The 24,526-nt window shown below is 43.8% G+C and overlaps 1 long non-coding RNA gene across 1 annotated transcript; it reads left to right on the forward strand.

Moving 5' to 3' along the window:
- Positions 1-7,098: 7,098 nt before the first annotated feature.
- Positions 7,099-17,457, forward strand: LOC131875541 (uncharacterized). The gene is made up of 3 exons (XR_009372407.1): positions 7,099-16,262; positions 16,363-16,988; positions 17,077-17,457. It is a non-coding gene; the product is annotated as an uncharacterized LOC131875541 (long non-coding RNA).
- The last annotated feature ends 7,069 nt before the right edge of the window (positions 17,458-24,526 follow it).

The following is a 24,526-nucleotide window of genomic DNA, read 5'->3' on the forward strand; positions in this document are numbered from 1 at the left end:
TGGTGGGGTGATGTGGAGCCCTGCGAGTGCTCCCTCCAGTCCACTGCTTTGCTTGTCACTCCTTGGGTTCTGATGCTCTCGATCAATGAATCTCTCTCCGTCGAGGTCTGGGATGGTAATATTACTATCCCTATCTGGAGTCATGTGTGCCCCCATGGCTATGTTATGCGGTGCAGGGGAGGGGGGAAGGTGGGGGGCAAGTGCGAACTGCCCTAGCCATCCATCCAGCGAGGCGTCTATATCTTCGTTTGTGAGAGTATCCAATGCTGACACTACCTCCAGATCATCCTCAGTCCTCTGCACATTCCCTATCTCCTTCCCTGCTGGAGCCGTATTGGTACCTGTTGGGGTCATACCAGTACCTGCTGTCATCGTACCAGTATGTGCTGGCACTCTACCAGTATGTGCTGGCACCGTACCAGTACATGTTGGCATCGTACCAGTATCTGTTGGCACAGTCCCCGTACCTGCTACCACTGTACCAGTACATGTTGGCACCGTATCAGTGCCAGTACCTACTGGTACCGTACCAATGTTTGCTGTCCTAGAGCCAGATCCCGTCGTACCAAAACTAGAGCTTGCCATACCAATTCCTTGCCCTGCCGTTATGTCTTTTCCTGACACGACCTCTCTTGTCGCTGCCTAGTCCATCATACTACCTTCTAGAGTGTTTGCTGCTATTACGGCCAAGCTGATCTATGGTAACGCCACCCGCCGCTGCGCTGGTGGTTCCCCTTCATTGATTTTTCAGAATAACACCCCTATTGGTCGAACGTCTCCCATAGGGCTGGCCACCGTAAGCACTTCTTGTGGTACCAAATGTGCCGAAGATAATTTTGGCAGTGGAAACTTTACCCAGGTACTTCTCCATTGTGCCTGTAACCCTCCGTGTTGCTCCTCTTCTTCCTCTACCTGTTGTTGTGACTCTGTTTCCCCTTCCTCTACAGCTGTGTGTCCTGCCATATGAGACCCCTCATCACCACTTTCCTGTTCCTCAGTCTCTTCCACCTCCTCCGTATCTTCTGCGTTGCTGACATCTTCGACCTTGATGGATGTGTCCAATCTCCTCTTTTTGGTTGGCTGCACGGTGTCACCCAGTATGTCGAGGTGGATATAGTAGTACATAGTGGGTTTATTCGGTTCCACCCGTCCGCGTGGTTTAAATGTTCCCCTTATTTTTGGTGGTACCTGCAGGCGTACGACATCCAACAATAAGCTGATAGCATGATGGCACATGTAGAACGTCGTGTTCTAGTCTCAGGAAATCATGGATTCGTTCTTCCAGGAGTTGCCCCCAATTGTACATCCTCCCGCATTTAATCCCGTTCATTAATCCTATCATCCAGATAGCTATGTCGGAGGCGTGGATGGCTTCGGTAAGGTGACTTTTGACTAGGTCAATAACATCATCCATTCTCCTGGTGCGATAAACGCACGCTTCATTCCTCTGCCATCAGCCCAGGCACTCTTCCATTGCTCCTCCGTGAGGTCGTCTCTGCATACCAAATCCATCGACCATTTCTTTTCTTCTTTTGTGAGTTTTTTGGTTGGTTTAGCTGCAAATGCCCCTTTCTCGGGTATACCAAATACCCTTTTGAAATCCTCTGGTTTAAACGAAACTTGCACTGTGCACCCTTAGAATTGAATGACTGAAGCTCGTTCCTGTGGGTTGTATCCCTATACCGTGGTTCGCAGAACTGGCTCGAACTCCTTAATGCTGAATGTGGGCATTTGGATGGCGTGGTCGACCTGTGCCCTCCTGAGAGAATCCTTTGTCGCATGGTCTGGAGGGGTTTCTTCCCACCAGGTATGACATTCGTTGCCGGTCACCCTCTCAAATGCTACATTCTCCACCTGTGATTCCCTCTGAATCTTTCTGTACCTTTGCCCTGTTCCTAGTTTTCTTGCTGCTGGCTGGCTCTATGGTAGTCATGGCTGCACTGCAACTGCCTTGTTCTATTCTTCTTCCCTTGCCCCATCCTTGGCCGTTATTATAACTGTCGGAAAGAGTCTCTCCAGTTTGTACGGCCCATTGTACCACCCACAGTTTCGTTTTGCCAGACGACCCACTTGTTTCTTATATCTGCCTGTTGCTTGCTTGAATGGACTGTTGCGTACTGGTCTCCATACGGTACTTGTTTTCTTGTTCGTACGACTTCCTTCTCTTTAGCTGACTGTACGGTATGTGCTAGGCTCCCTACAAGAAACGGTGCTGAGATAGCCTACCGTACGGAACACCCTGCCGACCTTGGTGCCTACCGTACGAACCAAGTACGACCATCGTATGCTGTACACCTTCCTTCTAGATGCTCCCCTGATATTGTACGTCGTACGGTCTATTCCATCGGTGGCTTCTTCTTGCTGTGTCCGTACGTTGTACGATAGTAACCTTACTTTGCTCTTCGTGCGTCGTACGCTGTACGGGTTAGGCAATCTTTTGACTTTCTCTTGCACGTTCGTACGTGTGGGCCATATGCCATACGGGGAAGACCTCTGGTGCCCTTGATTCCCTGCTCATGCAATCCGTACGTCGTACGGACTTGTCCCTTCTTCTGTACCGGCCTTTTGTGTTTGTACGGTGTGCTGGCTGTAGTCCCTTCCTCTGCTTCGCCGTACAGTTACCTGCCTCCGTCTTCTTAATTCTGCCTGGCTGTTGGGTTCACTTTGCTGTCCTTGCTCTGTGCATAATGGGGTCTCTTGGAGGTTTTTATAATCACTTGTCTTTGTCAGGGTTAGGGTTAGGTGCAAATGTTTGATTAACTTGATATAAAATAAATGCCTTTTTTGCAGTCTTAATTTTTCCCTAGTGATTTTGCTTATATTTGCTTGGTATTTTAATTTTTAAATACTCGCTAACCTGGTCTTTTTTTCTTTTTTCCTGTATTTCTCCTCCTTACCCTTTATGACCCCTTTTTTAAATAGTCGTTTGACTTCCTTTATTTGACAAGCTTTTTTAAATATTAGTCTCCGTACCTTTAATTTTCCCAGGTATCCCTTGGTCTGGCTGTGCCTTCTAATTGGTCTTCTGGGGGTCGTTGGCCAGTTTATTGGGTTTGCCCTTGCCGCTGCATGATTCTCCTGCCTCCTTTGTTTTCTCCTTGCTGGCCACATACCCTGCTTCTTTTTCACCTTCTTCATTGTTCCTTTGTTCCTCATCCTGTCTTCCTTCCATTTCTTGTTTGGTTCTTGTTCGGAGTCTTCATCCCCACTGTTGTTCCTCTTCACCCCTGAGGCATCACTCAATGTCTTCATTCTTATCTTTGAGTCATGCGACCACATACATACGTGTGGTAGTCTCCTATAACATTCTTGTGCACAACACGTCCCTACGTACTCTAGATACCATATCTTGTCCATCAATGGAGCGGGTCCCATACCCTTGTATCGGTCGTCAATGAAGCAGTCCCTGTACTGTTGGTACCATTTTACTCTTTCTCCGTCAACCTCCGGTGGCCCAGCGGGGTTAGGGATCACCCGATACAATGAATTGGGTCCGGCTTCTACCACGCCTGCCTCGGAAGCGATGACGAATAGATCTTCTGTTTTCAACACCATTTTTAAACAGGGACCTAGGGTTGCCCCATATACCTCTAAGTCGAGCTCTTTCTCCAGGTCCACTGGTTCCTCCTCTTTATTTGTGTTCTCGGCTCTCCTCCGGGCTTCCACTTCTTCATCAATATCATATGCTACGTATCCTTCCCGAGGTCCTTCGTATGGGGCCCGTTTCTTCCAATGTCCTGAAACCCGCACCCACACAACTGGGTCCCCAAAATACGCATTCGTGAGGTGCTTGTGGATCTTGGGAACCGCCACACCTTCCACCCTTTTCGGTACAAGTCGTTCTTCCATGGCCGCCAAAGGCTTCGCCTAGTCGTCATCCCTTTGGGAGGGTTCTCCTTTCACCACCGGTCCTTCTTCGACTTCCTTGCTCCGGCCAATGGTCCAATGTCCTCTAGTGGCGTATCCCAGCATGTTAATCTCAATCACAGGTTTATTCTGTTCTTTGTAGATTTTCAGCTTGGAACCGTTCACCGGGTCTCTGATCGAGTTGTTGTCCAGAGTCGAAAGCTTTACTGCACCGTTCCTACCGACCTCTCTAATCTTATAGGGTTCGAGCCAACAGACTTTGAACTTCCCTGGTCGAAGTTCGTTCCGGCCGTTATACTTCAAAACTAACTGTCCCGGCCGGAAGTTGGCCTTCCGTAGATGCTGGTCATGCCAATGCTTCCATTGGCGTTGCGCCACCTCCGTTGCCCATTGTGCCATCAATCTTCGTTCATCCAGTTTTATCAAACCACCAAGCCTTGCATTCAAGCTTTCTTGGTCCCCGAGCCTGTTCTCCACCGTCACCCGAAGGCTCGGTACGGTGTACTCAGCTGGTACCACTGCCTCCTCGTACATGAGCTGGAACGGGGTATGCCCGGTAGTGACTTTGTATGTTGTACGGTACACCCATAGCACGGCTGGTAGTCTTTTCTCCCAGTCTTCCTGTTCCACCCCACACGATTTGTATATTATTGATACCAACACCTTGTTGGTTGCTTCTGCCTGTCCATTAGCGCGAGGATAGTACGAACTGGATAGGTTATGGAATATTTTAAATTTTACTGTCATGGTACGAATTACTTGATTGACGAAGTGCACTCCTCTGTCACTGGTGATTTGAAGGGGTATCCCATACCTTGTGACAATCTATTCATACAAGAACCATGCCGTACTCAAAGCCGTGTTGTCCGGCAAGGCCCTAGCTTCTCCCCACTTGGTGAGGTATTCTATGGCAACTACAATATATTTACACTGGTGCATGCTACTTGGCTTCAAAGGTCCCACAAAGTCCAGACCCCACCGTTCGAATAACTCCTGCGGCTGTGAAGGAAAGAGAGGCATGAAGTCCCTTTTGAGTGGTTTTCCCGCCTGTTGGCAAGTGTCACACCCAATCACCCACTCTCGAGCGTCAGTGTGTAGAGTTGGCCACCATAGACCGGCCAGGAGCACTTTCCTGGCGGTTGCATCTGGTCCCATATGTCCGCTTGCTAACCCGTCTTGTGCCTCCTTCAATACACCATGAATTTCCTCCATGAAACACCTCAAGATTTGGTCAGGACCCATTTTATATAAAAGCCCATTAATTAGTTGGAAGGTCTTGCTGTTTAGTGCCAGCTTCCTCCGTTCCCTTGAAGGCATCTTGTTGGTGTAAATAAATATTCATTATGGATATTATTACACTTTACTTAAGTTAACTTAGGATAATGCATCTCTTCGTAGTTTGGATTTGAGACACTTAGGGAAGTGTGCACATAGGGATAGAGCTTGTAGGAGAAATTCCACCTTTTGTGGTCTTATTTTGTTGTTACACTCCACATTCGGTGGGTCATCCACCTCTTGTGGAATATTATATTATTTCTCCTACCTAAGTATTTCTTACCTACCCTTGTTTCTCATTGAGCCACATGTCATATTTGTGTGCTCATACATCCATATGGCCTTGCCTATATAAGCAGGCCTCTATTCATTGTATTGGTTAATCCAGCTGATCATTTTGCATATTGATGAGAATACAATTTGTTCTTGTCATTCTATTGTCTCTTTTATGCTTTTCATTGTGCCCTTGATCTTGGCAAAATCCTACACATCTCTCTTGGAAATGTGGAGGTAGATGTAATGTCCCTACTAGTTAGAGATCATTAACTTGCAAAACAGATTGTTAGAACACAACAAACATATATATATATATATATATATATATATATATATATATATATATATATATAAGTAATCTAAATTGCAATCTAACTTTAATACTTAATTATCATAATCATAATTTTCATCTAATAAAAAAGGATACGAATGCCATACGAAAGTATGTCCTTAGGCGGCCATGAAGCTTGCCTTCTTGGAACCCCTTGGTCCCAAGCCCTCCAGGAAACCGAAGATGAGTTCGAATCCTGTCTTGGGTGTAACCTCTTACACCCAAGCCATCCAAGGAAGACCCTTGTCTATTCCTTGCCTTGGGTGATGCCTCCATCATCCAAGTCCTTAGAGGGGATCGGCCAGATCCGTCAAGCCCTGTCTTGGGTGTAACCTCTTACACCCAAGCCATCCAAGGAAGACCCTTGTCTATTCCTACCCAAGTGCTCAAAGGGGGTCGGCCAAATCCGTCTCTTCTTAGTTGAGTTTTAATCAACCAAGCCATACATTTGCATATCAGTTTTCAGTTCATAATCAATCCCTTTGTGTTAACATAGATTCCTAATGTATTCTTTTAACTTATAAATATCAATGTGCTATACCATCTTTAACATATGCATTACATTTCATTAAATACCTTTGTATTAAATAATCCTTCCTAATGTGTAAACTTGTGTATACAACCATTACATGATTATGCCCTTTTACCTATATTTAATGGCCAGTGAATACTACACATTAATTAATACATATATATTCACTAAACTACAATTAACATCACCTATTAATTAACATTACACATTACCCATTAACTAGTATTAATGAGTATTACACATTAACTAATAATAATGACGTTACATATTAACTAATATGAACACATTAATTAATATAATTATATTATTTAATACCCGAAACCCTCTGTTCCTTACCTTTCGATTGCAGTAGAAGACCCTTCTTCCGTTTTCTCTCCTTCCCGTCCTTTTCTTTAGTCCTTATTGCTCTTACCTTAAATAAGCCGGGAGGGGCTGTGCCCCTCCACGGCCCCCTTCCGCATGAAGGGGTGTGGGGGTAATCGCAGCCTAGGCTGCGGTTACCCACGCACCACTTCGTGCGGAAGTAACCCAGCCAATTTCGGGTTTATTTAAGTTATGTTTTGTTTGTAATATATATATATATATATATATATTAAATATATTAAATATTATATATTGTTTCCCTTTTAATATATTAAATATTAAATACATTTCATTTAAATATATAAAATACTAAATAACATTTCATTTAAATATATTAAATATTACATATCAAAATATATTAAATATCTTTCCTTTCAAATATATAACATTTCCTTTATTAAAACAAATTAAATATATTTTCTTTAGATTATTATTTTAATTGTTCATTTACAATAGCCTTATTTAATTAATCCACGCAATGATTTTACATCTCGTGATACCGTAAGGGTTATCACAGTAGATAGGTACTGCCCTATCTTTTCATACCAAGCTGGTAGTATTGCAATTTGGAACAAGTGTGCATCTGGAAAGTCTTCGTTCACTCCCTCGGCTGGTTCCCCTGATCTGATCCTTGATAGTTGATTGGCTATTACATGGGACTTTCCTGGCCGTACGATAATGGTGAAGGTGAATTCCTGTAGTAGAAGCCACCGACTTACCCTACCCTGGATGATTGGTTTATTCACCAAGTACATTATTGCTTGATGGTCCACATAAAATGTGAATGGTGTAGCCAACAAGTAGTGCCGGAACTTCTGTACTACGTACACCATCCCTAGTGCCTCTCGCTTCGTTGTGCTGTAGTTCCGTTCGGCCCTTGACACGAGTCGGATTGCGAAAAAGACGGAATGGTCCAATCCTTGTGCCCCTACCTGCGCGAGGGTAGCACCAATTGCAAAGTTGGAGGCATCGACGTGTACATGAAATTCTTTGTTCCAGTCCGAGTATACCAATATCGGTGCACTCACCAGCCGGTCTTTCAATTCTTTGAAGACTTCTTCCTGCTCCATACCCCACACGAACGACTCTCCCTTGTCAACTTACCTAAGGGCCAGGACACTTGCGCAAAGCCTTTGATGAATCTCCGGTAGTAGCCGACATGGCCGAGGAATGATTTCACCCCTGTCACGTTTGTTGGGCTCTCCATGTTGACAATTACTCCTATCTTGTCCGGGTTTGTCTTCAGACCTTCCTTACAAACGATGTGGCCCAGGAGTTTCCCTTGTGGTACCATAAACCTGCAATTCCTTGGGTTCAGGGTTAACCTAGCCTTCCAACATCTTTCCATGCACTCCCCCAGAGCCTTCAAATGGGTGTCTTGATCGCTAAAAATCGATTAGTCATCGAGGAATGCCCTGAAGTTCCCTACGGACATCTTGTCAAAAATGTGCAAAATTATTCTCTGGAAGGTTGCAGGCGCATTGCATAGTCCGAAGGGCATGCGATTATAGGCATTCACCCCTTCCTCCACCATGAATGTGGTCTTTAGCTTGTCTTCTTCTGCAATACTTATCTGGTTGTACTCGGAGAATCCATCTAGGAATGTGTATATCTCATGCCTGACGACTTCTTCGAGGATGCTGTCAGTGAATGGGATTGGGAATGGGTCTTTGATGGTTACTGCATTGAGGTACCTGAAATCTACGCATATCCTTATCTGATTAGCTTCCTTCTTAAGGGAGATGACTATTGGGGAAACCCAGTCACTAGTTTCCACTTCGAATATGATCCTTTCTTCTAGCATTTTATTGATCTCCTCATTTACTTTGGCTATGTAGTTTCTGTTCATCTTGTACGACCTGCTTCATACCGGTTGGGCTCCTGGTACGAGGGTTATGCGATGTACGCATAGCTCCGGCGGTACCCCCTTCAAGTCCTTGTAAGTCCAGGCAAAGACGTCTTTATATTCCAGGAATATCTTGAAGGCTACTGCCTTCAGCACGGGGTTCTAGTCATCCCCTACAAGTATCATCTGTGCCTTCTCCACACCTCTTTCCTCGTACTTGATGGGTTTATCTCGTTCAAACTGGTGGGCTGACGTGTCGAATGGCGTCCATTCGTGCCATTCCCTCTTAGTATCTACTGTACTCCAGGGGAAAGGATTGTTCTTCCATCCCGCCACTTGATTCTCCTATCTCGCATATTTGGAGCATGTGACACTCCGGGTGGAAGACCTCATACATAATCCTCCATTTGCCAATGAAAAAGTCTGGCCAATGAACTAGTTCCATCCTCAAAACATCCGTCCAGTTCCAACACTCCTTCCTCGTCGGGCTCTTTCCCTCTTCTGTCTCCTTCAGAACCCCACTCCCATCTATTTGAATCTTCTAAGTTGGAATCGGATGACGCGAGCTCTTCACTAATGGACTGGTTCCTTAGATCGATTACATACTTATGACTGTCACTCTCGATTGAGAGCATATTCTTTTTCCAGTTATGATTAGCTCTGGCCATGATCAACCACCCCTTTCCCAGGAGGGCATCGTATGCTTTTCTTTCCAGTGGGATGACTATGAAATCTAGAAGAAATTGCTGCATCCCGATTACCACCATTTGTGCCATGAGGGTATCGAGGGGTTTGATATTGTGTTGATCCGCACCGACCAAGTGGAAGGTTGGTGGCTAGAGTGTAGGGTTGCTGAGGCTTCATCAAGTTTCCTCCGGTAGTACATTGACTCCGGACCCACCATCCACAATGGTGTTTGTGAGCTTTTGTCCCGTTATAGCCATCTCTACTACTGCCGGTTTCCGTCCAACCCCTATCGTGAGTAGCATAGGGTTCATGGCATCCGTACCAGGTCCCTTCACCGGGTCCGTACTACATGGTTCCATCATCGTTTGGTGTTCCTGATCGAGGGTAGTGTCGTCGGTTACATTTGTCAGAGCGATCCTCAACTGTGGCATGGTCTGTAGAAGGTCGGACATCCGTACGGGTATTGTGGTTTGCAACATCTGCTTAATGATAATTTTCTCTGGTCCTGACCGGAGTGGTGTACTGGCAGCCAGATGCAAGGCCCTCCGCTCTTCTACCATCACCCGCTCGATATCCGCCCTTGCTTCCTGAAGCCTTTCCTTTTCTGTGCGAGGGTCAAGATACATGGCTTTCTTGTTTTGCACTCTTGTGATTGCCAAAACGTCCTCTCCTGATCCTTCCACATCCAACATATTCACCCCTTTTTGCTTTGGGCAATCTATGTCCTCGTGATTTCCTGGGCCACACAATCTGCACAACAAACTTCCTACCTCACCCCCGTTTTGGCATTCCTGGGCAAAGTGACCCCATTCGTTGCACTTCCTGCATTGAATCATGGGTCGCCCTTTCGCGTCGTATTGAATTCTACCCCTTGGTGTGTTATTATTGGATCTATTGTTACCTCACCGATTGTTTCTGTACCCTCCAGGGGAGGCGTTAGATTTTGTTGTTGGCTTCGGAGGTGTCGCCGGCGGTGTGGCTTGGTTGGGTTGGGCGTAGAGCACTTGTGTGCTCCATGCTTTCAAGTTGTACGGGCATTCCTTAGTGGAATGTCCCATTACCTGGCAGATGTCATAGAAAACTTTGCGAGGACAACTTCCTTTATTGTGTCCTTTAGTCTTGCAGTCAGTGCACCATAGTTCTTTTCCTTCCCTGCCACTTTCCTTGTCCCCCTTTAATTCCTTCATCATCCTCATCATATCCTTCCGGAGTGCTTGTACGGTTTTGGACCCCCCATCGCCCCCCCATCGCTGTCTTCATCCGTACTGTCACCGTCGCTCACCTGTCGCTTCCCTCGGGATGTCTTGTTTTCATTTTCAATATCCATCGCGTGGTTGTATGCTTCATCGTACGATGGCGGAGGGACCACTTTCATCGTCCTTTTCAGGGATGGTACCAATCCCTCTACAAACCATCGCTTCTTGAGGCCATCCGTCGGCTGGTTCTCCATTTTGTTAAGTAGTTCCCTGAGCCTTCTGTTATATGCACGTACACTTTCATTTTTTCCTTTTTTGGTGTTGTAAATCTCTGCCACAATCTCGTTGTCATCTCGTAGGAGTTTGAACTCTTCCTCGAAGGCCTTCTTCAGATTTCTCCAGGACGTTTTATGCTGGGCATCGAGGTCCGTATACTAGTCAATGGCTATTCCTCGCAGAGTGGCTGGGAATGCCTTCAACCAGTAGTCCTGGTTGTCCTGGCCATTTGCTTCCCAGATGGTCACGCATGTCTTGCAATGTCGTATGGTGTCCTTTGACCCGTTGCCCATGAATTTTGGGAGTTTTTGCTTCTTCGGGGTGTGTGTCATTGTTCTTTTCTGGATGGTTTTATGCAGTGCTTGGAAATGGCTACATGCCGGGAAGGTATTATGTGTCCGGGAGGTACCGTATGCTCTTGGTCTGGTTGGGCCCCTATCAGCCGGGCTTTGGTCACCTTCACTTCTATAGTCCCTCCTTCCTGGGGTTTCTGGATCTGACCCTCCTATTTTGATGCCCTCTAACAAGGACAAATTTTTTATGCCAGATAACCTTGCTTCAAAAATAGTGGTGATTTCCTCGTGCAGGTCTCGTATCGCCTCCTCTCCTTGTTCAGAATATTCCGACAGGGTGCTTTGCGACTCGGCTTCGGAGTCCTCTTCACTTGACGTCAAGTGTGGGGCCTGGTCGGCGAGATCTTCCTTCGCTACGTCTGGAAGTGGCAAGTTCCTAGCGACCTCGGCCAACTCCTTCCACGTACACGGTTTTTGTCTCTCCCGACTACAAATCTGACTCACACTTCGACTTCTGCTGTGTTTCTCCGGACTCTTTGAGTCGGCAATCTCCCTTAGCCGCCACCTCCTTTCGGCCTGTTCTTTTATGCAGAGAGATCTCCGTATAGTTCCCTCGTTTACTCCTTCGGTGGTAGTGGTACGTTTGTCTTTGTTTGGTCGTAGGGGCATCAAGTGCCAGAGGTACAGTGCCGACTAGCTTCCCTCTCCTCTTCCTCCCTACGACTCCGCTCCTCGTACCGTCGGAGGACTAGTTGCCGCCAAATTTCCTTTGTCGTCTCCTCCCTTCGGTCTCGGAGTGCAATTAGATTTCTGGCGAGTAACCTTGGAATACTTCCGAGCAGGTGAAAGATGGGGGTGCTGACGGTGAGTTCACCACGTACCGTGCCTTCCGAGACGGCTCTCTCCTGAGCCTCTCGTTGCACGTACTGCGTGACCGACACATCCCACAACTCCACCAAATCTGCCGTCAACTGATCCTCTCGTTCCTCTTCCGCAGTACTCTCTTCGTGCGTGTCGCTGTCCACGACAATTAATTGCTGGTTAAATGGCCGGCCCATTAATTCCTTCCATCTGCTGCCATAGTTATCTCCAGGTTCGTTCAAGCAACGGCGCCAAAATGTTTAGTCCTTGATGTAAGGTTGGTAAAACTCATAGGTAACACAATGTTTTCCACACGTACCAATTATTCATGTACCAGTACATTCATATGCCACAGCATAAGTGACAATGATACTAGTTAGACCAGAAGAGTTATATCTTTATTCAAGTGTCCAGAATGTCCATACATAATCTCCCCTGCCAAGGTTCCAACCAAACAATATAAGGACCCGACGATTGGTCAAGTTGCCAACCGTCACCAACTCCCAACTACTCGACAGGAACCTCTCGGCGACAAACATAAACATAAACACAACATAACACACTTGTAACTATTATTCTTACTAACACACGTTATTTACCCCTAACAACGATCCAGGAACTCCTTGACAAAGGATGGATTAGGCCCAACTCTAGTCCCTTCGCGTCGTCAGTAGTGCTAGTAAAGAAGAAGGATAGATCCATCTGGATGTGCATGGATTACCGTTCATTAAACAAAAAGACTATCAAGAATAGATACCCCATCCCCAGGATCGATGAGCTACTGGACAAACTACATGGTGCAGTCTATTTCTCCAAATTGATCTCCACTCCGGCTACCACCAGATCCGCATGAGGGAGCAAGATGTGGAGAAGACACCCTTCCATTGCCATTATGGACACTATGAGTTCTTGGTCATGCCATTTGGATTAACCAATGCTCCAGCCACTTTCCAGTCGTGCATGAATCACATCTTCAACAAGTAGTTGCGCAAGTTCCTGTTGGTGTTCTTTGACGACATACTCGTCTACATCAAAACGTGAGAGGAACATCTGAGGCATTTGGACGAAGTTTTGGGAATCATGGAGTCACAATCGTTGTCTACCAAGAGGTCCAAATGCGAATTTGGAATGATGGAGATATTGTACCTGGGACACATCATCAGTGCCCATGGGGTTCAAGTACATCAAGAAAAAATTCAAGCCATTCTGGATTGGCCGCCTCCCAAGACTCTCTCAGAGCTGCGTGGATTTCTTGGGTTGTGCAGTTATTATAGAAGGTTCGTGAAGGGATTTTCACAGATTGGTGCACCCCTAACAGATCTGACGAAGAGAGGATCCTTCCACTGGGATGTGCAGGCCCAACACACTTTCGACAAATTGAAAGAAGTTATGAGTACGTGTCCGGTTTTGGCACTACCAGACTTCACTTGGCCTTTCATCTTGGAGTGCGATGCCTCGAGTGAAGGCATTGGAGCGGTGTTGATGCAAGACCGTCACCCCATCGCGTTTGAGAGCTGGAAGCTCTCGGGAGTAGAGCGGTTGTACTCTATCTACGACAAGGAGATGCTCGCCATCATGCACGCACTGACGAAGTTTCGACAGTACCTCATCGGAGCAAGGTTTTTTCGTATGGATAGACCACAACAGTCTGCGATATTTCTTGGAGTAGAGGGATCTGAACGAACGGCAATAGAAGTGGGTGAGCAAAATCCAGGCATTTGATTTTGACATTGAGTATGTGAAAGGCAAGAATAATGTGGTGGCCGATGCTCTGTCGAGAAGGCCTGCCAAATGTTCTCTATCCTAGATTTCAGCGGATTGGAAGGAAGATCTATTGGTGGAATATTCCAAGAATACATTCGCGTGGGAGCTGATGGATTGTCGAGTGCAGGATGACAGATACAAGGTGGTTGACGACATCATTTACTACAAGGACATAATTTATTTGGTGCTCGAGTCCAAGATGAAGGAATTTTTTTAAAAAGAAATGCATGACTCACCCTTGGCCGGACACCCAGGATACTTGAAGACCTACAGAGATCCAGGAAAGGTTCTCTTGGAAGGGCTTTAAGAATGACGTCCAGCAGTACGTGCGAGAATGTTCCACCTGCCAGCAGAACAAATTTGATCACTCCTTACTTGTCGGACTACTTCAGCTGTTGCCAATTCCCGACCAGAAGTGGGATAGCATCTCAATGGATTTCATTATTGGGCTTCTCAAGGTGCAAGGGAAGGATTGCATCTTCGTCGTGGTAGATTGTTTGACCAACTATGCCCATTTCTTTGCCATCTCCACTAGATACTAGGCATCTCAAGTGGCCAAGTTGTTCTTCCGAGAGCTATTCCACTTGCATGGTCTTCTGCAGAACATAGTGAGTGACAGGGATAGCCGCTTCCTGAGCACCTTTTGGATGGAGTTATTTCGGTTGGCAGGAGCCGAGTTGTCGCTAAGCACAAGCTACCATCCATAGACGAATGGACATACAGAGACCTTGAACAAATGGTTGGAGGGTTATCTTAGGAACTATGTCTCAGCACAACAGAAGGCATGCGTCCGTTGGTTACATTTGGGTGAACACTGCTACAACACCACCTACCACATGTCGATAGGTATGGCGCCTTTCAAAGCACTGTATGGTTATGAACCTTAGTCTTTCGTGGATCTGGCATTGGGTGATAGTCGCGCACCAAGGGCCAAGGATTGGTTACAGGAGAGTTTGGACATCCTAAGATCTCTCAAGGATAACCTGCAGAGGGCTCAAAACTAGCAGAAGATGTATGCGGATCGACATCAGATTGAGCGGAGTTTTGAGGTTGGTGATCTGGTATACCTCCGACTTCAATTGTACAGACAATCCTCCCTGAGGATATGTGGTAAGGAGAAGTTGAAGCCGCGTTTCTATGGACCCTATAGAGTGGTTCGGAGAGTGGGTGAAGTCGCCTACAAATTGGAACTTCGTGAGGGGAGTCAGATTCACAATGTTTTTCATGTGTCATGCCTCAAAAAGGCCGTTGAGCAGTGTGTCACAGTGTCGAAGGATTTGCCACCCATTGACGAAGAAGGGAAACTAATTCTGGAGCTGGCTGAGATCATCGAAGTCAGGGAAAAGAAGCTGAGGTAGCGCATAGTCAAGGAGTTCCTTGTGCGATGGAAGGATCTGCCGATCGAGGATGCCACCTGGGAAGGCAAGTAGATTTTGGAGCATCCAAGTCTGCAATTGCTTGAGGGCAAGCAATTCTCCGGCAAGGAGGACTGAAATGTCCCCGACACTATTAAATAATTTAATAATTGTGTGTATGGCCCCGAAAGTTAAATTTATTATATCTCAGGCCCTTTTTACTTTTGGCAGTAACATTTTGGCCATGTCGGCTGTTTTTGTAATCCTTCGGGAAGTTTCTTCGAAGCCATATAAATGGTCGAGTTAGTCATTGTCATATGTATGCGAGTTTGGTATTTTCTTTGTATGTGCGAATTCCAGTTGGAGTTGAGTTGTCAGCCATTTCGGAGGTGGAAGATCCTCCCTACTTGGCATCCGCAGTTTCGGTGGGAGTAACTCCTCACCCTACTCTACTCTGCCCTCAGTCCGGGATTTTTGTAATCTGAAGTTCTATCATTATTGCATCTGAATTTCTCCTTGCATGTTTGGTGTGTTCATTCTTGTGCCAAATCGTGTTAAACTAATCATATTGTCCAACATATTAGGGAACCATCTTTCTGAGGCCAAGATTATTAATTTCGCACAGGAGAGTCAATTGATTGAAGGCAGGAGCGTACGGGTGGAGTGCCGTATAGTGTAGGCTGCATTGGGCGTACGAAAGGGAGGACCGTACTGTGCCAGTTGTACGGTGTATTGGTCGTACAGTGGACGGTGTTGGTCGTACGATACAACTTGAATTGACCGTACAGTGGAGTGGGTTGTCCGTACGAGGTGGAGGCTGTTGACCGTACGGGGAGGTTGTGATGCCGTACGTGTACGGTACACTACAGACAACTTTATTGGCAAAACATTTTCTTTTTGTGTATATCATGAAAGCCAATTAGGGATTCATGGGTTGAAATAGGAGTGACCATTGCTTTTAATGGATGGAAAGATTGCAAAAATTAGCCTTTGATTAATGTCAGTTTAGTGGCCCAAGAGGGGTAATTTTTTGAAGGCAGTTAATTGTGAGAAGCAAGTGAAGGATGCAAACTTTATTTACAAAAACCTCATTGAGCCCATTGAGATGGTGGGTGCTAAGAATGTTGTTCAAGTCATAACAGAAAATGGTTGGTTGAGGAAATGCATAATCACATTTTTGTGACGCTATGTACCATTTGTTCCCTCAACTTGTTGATGCTAAAAATTGGCACTTAGTGGGGAAAGAAATATACATTGAGGATGAGGAGATTGAAATGTTCATGACAAACCATCATGTGTCACAAGGCATCTTCAAGACCTTCAATTTGGAGTTGTTGGAGGTAAAATTTATGAAATCTCAATATTTATCTTAAATTTAATTTTTGTGGCATTTATTTTTTAAATTTTAATTTGTTATTAACTTTTTATTTATTACATTAGGTTATTGAGACTTGATTTGCATCACACAATCAAGTTTAAGACTTGTGAAGGTGTGAGAGGCATTGAGTGCCATGGTCATAAGCAACCAATGGAGTGCATGGAGGCATCTTGAATGATGGTTGGTTGGCTTATGTGGGTTACATCTTGAGTTTCACCGAGTCCATCATGAATCTGATCAGGTTTGTTGATATAGATCAGTTGTGTTTGGAAGAAATCTATGATGGCATAGACAGCATGATAGAAAAATTAAGAATAATAATAGCAAAGAAGAAGAATGACCCTATATAAACATTTTTTTGAAGGGTGGACAAAATTGTTGTTGATCATTGGAACAAGATGACCACATGCTTGCATATCCTTGCATTTGCATTGTCTCCCAAAAATTATACCATGACAATACTTTCTTTGCATAGGAGAATGGCATCATATAGAGAAAGTGGAGTTGTTGAATGGTACAAGAAAGCATTTTGAAGAAGATGTCTAGATCCAGAAGTGGTGGATAATGTTAGAATTGAGTTATTCACATTTTTCCAGATAAGTATAAGATGAACACTTATTGATGGTGATACCTCCATGGGCAAGGTTCTGTGTTCCTCCAACCTCTTGCAATCAAAATTCTGTCATAGGTAAGCATTTTTTATTTTTCAACATTCTTATCATTCTTTTGCATTTTTTTTATTTTGAAGTTGTATTGACTTTCTCTTATTTCAACAGGGTGTGAGTTCTTTGGCTAAGTAGAATTGGAGCACATACTCCTTTATTTATTTTGTTAAGTGCAACCAATTGGTTGCAAATTTGTCTCTTATCATTTAAGGAAGTTGACTATAAGCAAGGGGCCACAAAGAATAGTGATATAACCCTTTAGTCTGTCAACTTGGATGTATTTGTTTTAGAGATTGCTAGAGTCACTTTAGATGATGATGAGCTCCTACACGTGATGTAGCTAGTGGAGTGGCCCCATAGTTGTTTGTGATTCAAATGAAGTTGCACTAAGCGATGATTTAGATCTATAGAGCAAGATGCATATTTTGTTATTGTAATTTGCATTTTCTGTTACTATTCACCATATTCAAATTTGTAATAATTTGACACATAATATAATATTGAATTATTGATGTTTATCAGTGATCACTATCAAGTATCATAGTAGCAAATATCAAATGTATTTTCAATTCTGTATAGTTATTTTTCATATATATGTACAGCCATACCCATACCCAAGAGAGCTTTCTTTTTTGGCCATACTAGCATACCCACAAACTCATACCCTTTCCTGAACCAGAACCAGCAACTAGGATTTAATGCAATTCAATTGATGGAGTAGGAAGTTGGGGGCTAGCTTTACATCAGCGAGACACAGCTTCTACCACCTGATCCTGTCGTAATTGATACAGTAGCAGTTATAAAGATTTATTGAGTGCATATGAGCTTAAGTGTTAATTATTAATCTCCCAACAAGAGCAATGTCGTGTGTTCTCATGGCAACATGCTATATTATTCCTTATGAATAGCAACATTCAAAGGATTAAAATTTAAAAATATCATGAATGGTATCATCAGACCCCTATGGTATTAAAGATGCATATGAATGTGCAGAATTACTCCACAACAATCAACTCTTGCATTTGCTTCCCTGTAACAATGATTAAAAAAAAGTCTCAATGCTAGATTTAAGAGCCAAAGCATCATCAACCGACTGTTAGAACCACTCCACACAGTTACCTTCCCTTATAGCATCTATATTAAGGTTGCAATTGCCTTTGATAATAAGTTTATGATAAGTCTATAACCACCATACATTGACACTTTGAGACTTTTTATGACTCTTCCACCTCTACTATATTGTTGGTTGCGCTGTTTGTGGACTCTAGACACTTTATATTTCCATCTTGAACTCTAAATGGCACCTAATCCAAGTACAGACAAGAATGGCAGTGAGCAGTCATGCTAAGGCTTTGCACCACTGTTGGATCCAGTGATTCATTGTGCTTTCTTAGCTCCTTAAGCAGAAGACCACATTAAACATCCCAGCATGCATATGCAATTGGCTGCCTGAAGATTCTCCCACGTGGGACATCCCTTACTGCATCCTTTGAACAATGGAATACAAACTGCCATCCAAAATTGTTATGGACCGTCTTTGTGAGTGAATCTTCTTGTACTTGCATAAATATATATTGTAGGCTTTTTCTTGGCTCTCTTAGACTATTAGCAGTTCAAGTAGACATTCTACATACATAGGAAGCTCCGCATTTCATCAAGCTAGAGAACATGGCATTTCTCTAACTTGTAACATTCAGTACACCTCCCATTTATGATTAACAGAAGAGCTCTATTTGCCACATTACTCTATTCTTTGAGCGTGCACAAATTTTCTAGTTTATGTTAATAGTATTCTTGTTTGGATTCTCACTATAACTCAATAACCTCTTGCTTTAGAAGCTGTCCTTTGTGCCACCATATATCCTTGGTGCACTCAGCATGTACCATGCCCTCATCTCTTCCTCCTCCTAGTTCCCTATTCCTGGATTGCTTTTAGCAGCTGTATTGAAACTGAAATTTGAGTAACCTCCTTGGTGGGAAAGGTGAAGAATGGGGAATACCTCTTTTATCTGATTTAAAGAATTTTCTTTACATGTCTTTATTGGGTTAAGATAACTGTGAAAGCAAGGAACCAAACATCTGAGCAACCTTTACTCAACGCTATAACTTAATTCACAAACTACACATTAGAGCCATATATCATATAGATAACCAAGGTTAATGCAGAAACCAAGTCAGCTACTCCATAACCATATTCATCATTATTACACGAGCCTAGGTGCATAACCTGTCAACCTCCTTATTAGAACAATCAAAAGCTATCATGTGGCTAATGTTTACCAAAGTTGAATTTGTTCATATTTATATGTTCAATATGTTTATAAGATTGAATTCTATATTTGTAATCTCAAGCTACTTCAAGAATAGATGGGCTGTCTTTTGTAGAAATGAGCCATTAGCTTTGTTTAAGGTAAACTTAGAAATCAGCCATAGTCTTAGAAGTTGCGACTTCATAGCTGTCTAAAGCTTTTGTAACCGTGCACTTTGGTGGGCCAAATTGGGGATGGCTGTGAACTAAACTGTCCTTAATGTTTGTAGAAGATTGGACTAAATCCTTGTGAATTGCTACCTTTTTTTTCTCATCACAGACATATCTGCTGGAACAACCATATCTAAGGAATGTTATGTGTGCAACTTGAATTATTCATCAGTTTGATAGTAACAATTATTTCTAAGGAATGTAGTGTATGTGACTTGAATTATTCTTCAGTTTGATAACCTTTTGTGTGCAGCCATTAACAACTGCTAATATTGCCATGTGAAGCCGTTTTTAGATTTAACCATCACCAATTAATGGCTCCTTAAATGCAGGCCCTGAGTAGCTTTGTGAAATGGGCACCCCCTGTTCGGTACTAAATTTATGTCCTTTTTACTTAGTGTAATTTTGTCAAACAGTTGGCTTGCAAGCTGACTACTGGATTTTTTTTGGTTCTTGATTTGCAATAGGATCAATTGGATAAACTGATATTTATTGTAAAGCTTTCAAAGTTTATTCAATATAAAAACAACCAGACATATCAAATACCAAAAACAAGAAGATTAATGCTGATGGTATTTATTTAATTCCAACTCCAAACATACAAATCAGATCTGAAGAATATTACAGACCATATGATAATAAACAAATTCAAACCTGAACTCCACAAGTATAGAACTTGCTGAAAACATTGTTCACACACTGTAGCTGCACTATTCACGGCACTGTAGCATTTTTACTATTCACGCGGCACTGTAGCAAAACACTATTCACGCGATACTGTAGCAAAACACTATTCACGCGGTACTGTAGCAAAATCAATATCTTCAAATCTGCACTTTCAAACCCCTGTAAAAACATCATGCAAGAGCACCAAATGAAGCCCAATGTGTTTCTTGAATGAAAACACCATTAATCCTCCTGACTGTGTCTTTCAACAGCGAAGAGAATGCTAACAAAGAGGGATTCCGTCTTCCAAGCCCAATAATCAGATCTCTACGAAATCCAACAGCATAACATTAATTTCATCCCAGCATATCCCAAAAGAGAGCTCTCAACTTCCATTTATATCTTCTTCCTGGATGCAAACACTTCATTTCCTAAATGTGGGATAATACATTTTAGAATAAAATATTATTTCCCACAATGTACACATTAAAGGGAACTTTTAATATTTTAAACATTACTTTATATTCCTAACCTTATAATATAACGATAAAGTTAAATATTTAATTTAACTTTACACTTTATCGTTAAATATTAAAACATTGTTGATAATCCCTTTAAATCATTGTCGCCTTCAAATATTTTTTACTGATAATTATGCCAACCAAGGAAACACTAAAAATTTCAAGTCACTGCTTGGAGACTAACTTACTATAAATAGTAAGTGTCTAGAAACCCTGTCAAAGCAGCACCGATTGGCCTGAAACTGAAAACACTTAGGCCAAAACACCTCAGGATCCCACCAATGTCCTTGTTAGCCTTCGGGACCGTGTCAGAATAGGCTAACGACACCCCATATCATGTTGTGCTAAAAAGGGGACATTACAGTCCACCCCCCTTGAAATTGCTTGTCCTCAAGCAAATTCGGTCCTGAATGTTGCAATACCTGCTCATTCTCCCATGTAGCATCCTCACCTGGCAGGTCTCTCCATTTCACCAAGTATTCCTTAACGATTCTGTTCCTGAGTGTCCTTTCCCTGACATCCAGAATAGCTTCGGGTACTAACACAAGCTTCCCCTCCTCATCCAAAGGGGGTAAATCTGCAGAAGGCACTACACTCTGACCAATGGTTTTCTTAAGCCTAGACACATGAAACACATTGTGCACCCGACTGCCCTCTGGAAGCTCAAGCTCATAGGCGACTTCGCCCACTCTGCGAATCACCCTGTAGGGACCATAAAATCTAGGCTTCAATTTTTCAGCTCCGCTCTTCTTGAGTGATGACTGTCTATATGGTTGTAGCCTCAAGTAAACCATATCCCCTACCTCGAAACTGCGCTCTATTCGGTGCTGATTAGCGTACAATTTCTGTTGATTCTGGGCCTGCTGTATATTCTCCTTGAGCACTTTCAAGATGTCCTAACTATCCTACAATAAGTTTTTGGCTTTGGGCACTCTGCTGTCCCCCAAAACTAAATCCATGAAGCTAGGTGCGTCATAACCATAGAGTGCCATGAAAGGAGTCATCCTGATGGACATATGATAAGTGGTGTTATAACAATACTCTCCCATATGCAACCATCTGACCCAAGCCTTTTGTTGTGCAGTTACATAGTTCTTCAAATATCCTTCCACCCATTTATTCACAATCTCTGTTTGCCCATCTGTTTGCGGATGATAACTAGTGCTAGGTGTAAGATCTGTACCACACAACCTAAACAACTCTTGCTAAAAAACACTCATAAACTTACTATCCCGATCACTGACAATGAATCTGGGCAACCCATGTAACCTGAATATCTCTCTAAAGAAAAGATCTGCCACCTGTGCTGCTGTGTAAATGGACGGAATAGCAAAGAAGTGAGCGAACTTCGTCAAGCAGTCCACCACCACATAGATGCAATCCCTTCCCTGCACTCGTGGTAAACCAGTGATGAAGTCCATCGAAATACTTTCCCATTTCCTATCAGGAATGGGCAAGGGCTGTAATAAACCTGCAGGAAATGTGTGCTCTCCCTTATTCTGTTGACAAACCGCACACTCCCTGACATACCTCTGAACATCATCCTTGAGCCCTCTCCATGAGAACCGCTCTCGGATCTGCCTGTAGGTCTTGAAGATCCCCGGATGCCCAGCTGTGGGTGCATCATGAAATGCCTTCCGTATCACCTCTCTCAAATGTGATGACGGAATCAAATAAACCCTGTCCTGAACTCTGATCAATCCATCTATCACCTCATAGCGATCATCCTGTATAATACCTGAAATCAATCCAGAAGCCCAAGCATCTCCGACATACTCTGCTATAATCTGATCTCTCCAATCTCCTGAAATCTTTGCCAGAGCACATAAGTGAGGTCTCCGAGATAAGGCATCAGCCACCACGTTTTTCTTACCTTTGACAAACTCTATGTCAAAGTCATAAGCCTGCAATTTAGTAACCCATTTCTGTTGCCGGTCATTAAGATCACGCTGGTTCATGAAGTATTTAATACTGTTGTGATCAGTTTTGATCACAAAACGCCCACCTACCAAATATGATCGGAATTTAGCCAATGCATGCATTATGGCCAACATCTCCCGGTCATAGACAAAATAACTCCTTTCAACTCCCCGGAGCTTTCTACTCTCGGATGCAATGGGATGCTTCTCCTGCATCAATACTGCTCCAATCCCATCACCCGATGCATCACAATGAAGCTCAAAAGGCTTCGTGAAATCTGGTAGAGCTAGAACTGGACATGAAGACATTACCTGCTTGAAATGCTCAAAACACCTCTGTGCTGCCCCTGTCCACACGAAGGCCCCCTTCTTGGTGAGATCTGTCAAAGGCGCTGCCGTCTGTGAAAAACCCTTAACAAACCTTCTGTAGAATCCGCAAAGACCAAAGAATCCCTTAAGCTGTGTGAGGTTCGTAGGAGTAGGCCAATCAACTATAGCTCTAATCTTTTCAGGGTCTACTCGAACTCCATCTGCACTAATAATATGCCCAAGGTATAGTAATTCTGTCATACCAAACTCACACTTAGACTCCTTGGCATATAAAGACTCTCTCTCTAGGATAGATAATACCTCCTCCAAATGCTGTGAATGTTCCTCCCAGGTCTTACTGAAGACCAAGATGTCATCAAAGAAGATCAAGACAAATCTCCTCAACTGCTCCCTGAATACCTGGTTCATACAACTCTGAAATGTAGCGGGTGCATTGGTTAGTCCAAATGGCATAACCATAAACTCAAAGTGGCCATAGTGACATCGGAAGGCTGTTTTCTCAATGTCCTTTGCTCTCATCCTGATCTGATGGTATCCGGATCGCAAATCAATTTTGGTGAAGAAGCATGCCCCATGCAATTCATCAATCAGCTCATCAATCCTAGAAATGGGATACCTGTTTTTAATTGTTTTCTTATTCAGTGCCCTGTAATCGATGCACATGCGCATTGTCCCATCCTTCTTCTTCACCAGAACTACTGCTGAAGCAAATGGGCTTTTGCTAGGCCTAACGTGCCCCATCTCCAACAACTCCTTAATTGCCTTCTCTATCTCATCTTTGTGTTTCTTAGGATGACGATAAGGAGTGATCATCACTGGTTTGGATCCCTCCTCGAGCTCAATAACATGCTCTGCACCCCTGTCAGGAGGAACCCCATGAGGAATATCACTGAATACCTTGGCATGTCTGTCAAGAATCTCCTGTATATCTGATGGATGACTCTTCACTCGAGGCTCCGGTGAAGATGACATAACTAAGCACTCTGTTGCCCACTCTATGTCATTATGCCGAAAAAGTCTCTCCATTCTCCTCAAAGAGACTACCCTGCAACTCCCATCTGAAAGTCCCCTGAGTACAACAGTCCTACCCTCATGCTGAAACCTCATTTCCAACTTCGCTAGGTTGAAAGTGAACTCAACCAGCGATGCCATCCATGTCATACCGAGGATGACGTCGTAATCTCCCATGTCCACAACATAGAAATCATCCTCCAACTCATAGCCATCTCCAAATCTAATGTGAAGATTTGAAACCTTCTGAGTACATAATAGCTTTTGGCCATTAGCCACCATGACTCTAAAACCATCATGCTCCTCTGTCTGTAAGCCTCTCCTGGCTACCAACTGTGTATCTATAAAGTTATGTGTAGCCCCAGTGTCAATGAGAGATATCACTTTCTGCCCCTGGATAGTCCCCCCGACTTTAAATGTGATTGCCTTTTGGGCCCCTGTCAAGCGTGCCAACGATCTATCCTCCTTAGGAATGCTGCTCTCCTCTATCGTGTTACCCTCATCTGAGTCGGAGTGCTGATCCTCCCCCTCTGACTCTGACTCCTCTGCTGAAAAATACTCCATTTGATTTGCCTTAGCCTTGAGAGGGCATTTATGAGATAAGTCCCAAGGCTCTCTACACTGGAAGCACAGTT

The sequence above is a fragment of the Cryptomeria japonica genome, chromosome 4, assembly GCF_030272615.1.
Source record: "Cryptomeria japonica chromosome 4, Sugi_1.0, whole genome shotgun sequence".
Classification (NCBI taxonomy): domain Eukaryota; kingdom Viridiplantae; phylum Streptophyta; class Pinopsida; order Cupressales; family Cupressaceae; genus Cryptomeria; species Cryptomeria japonica.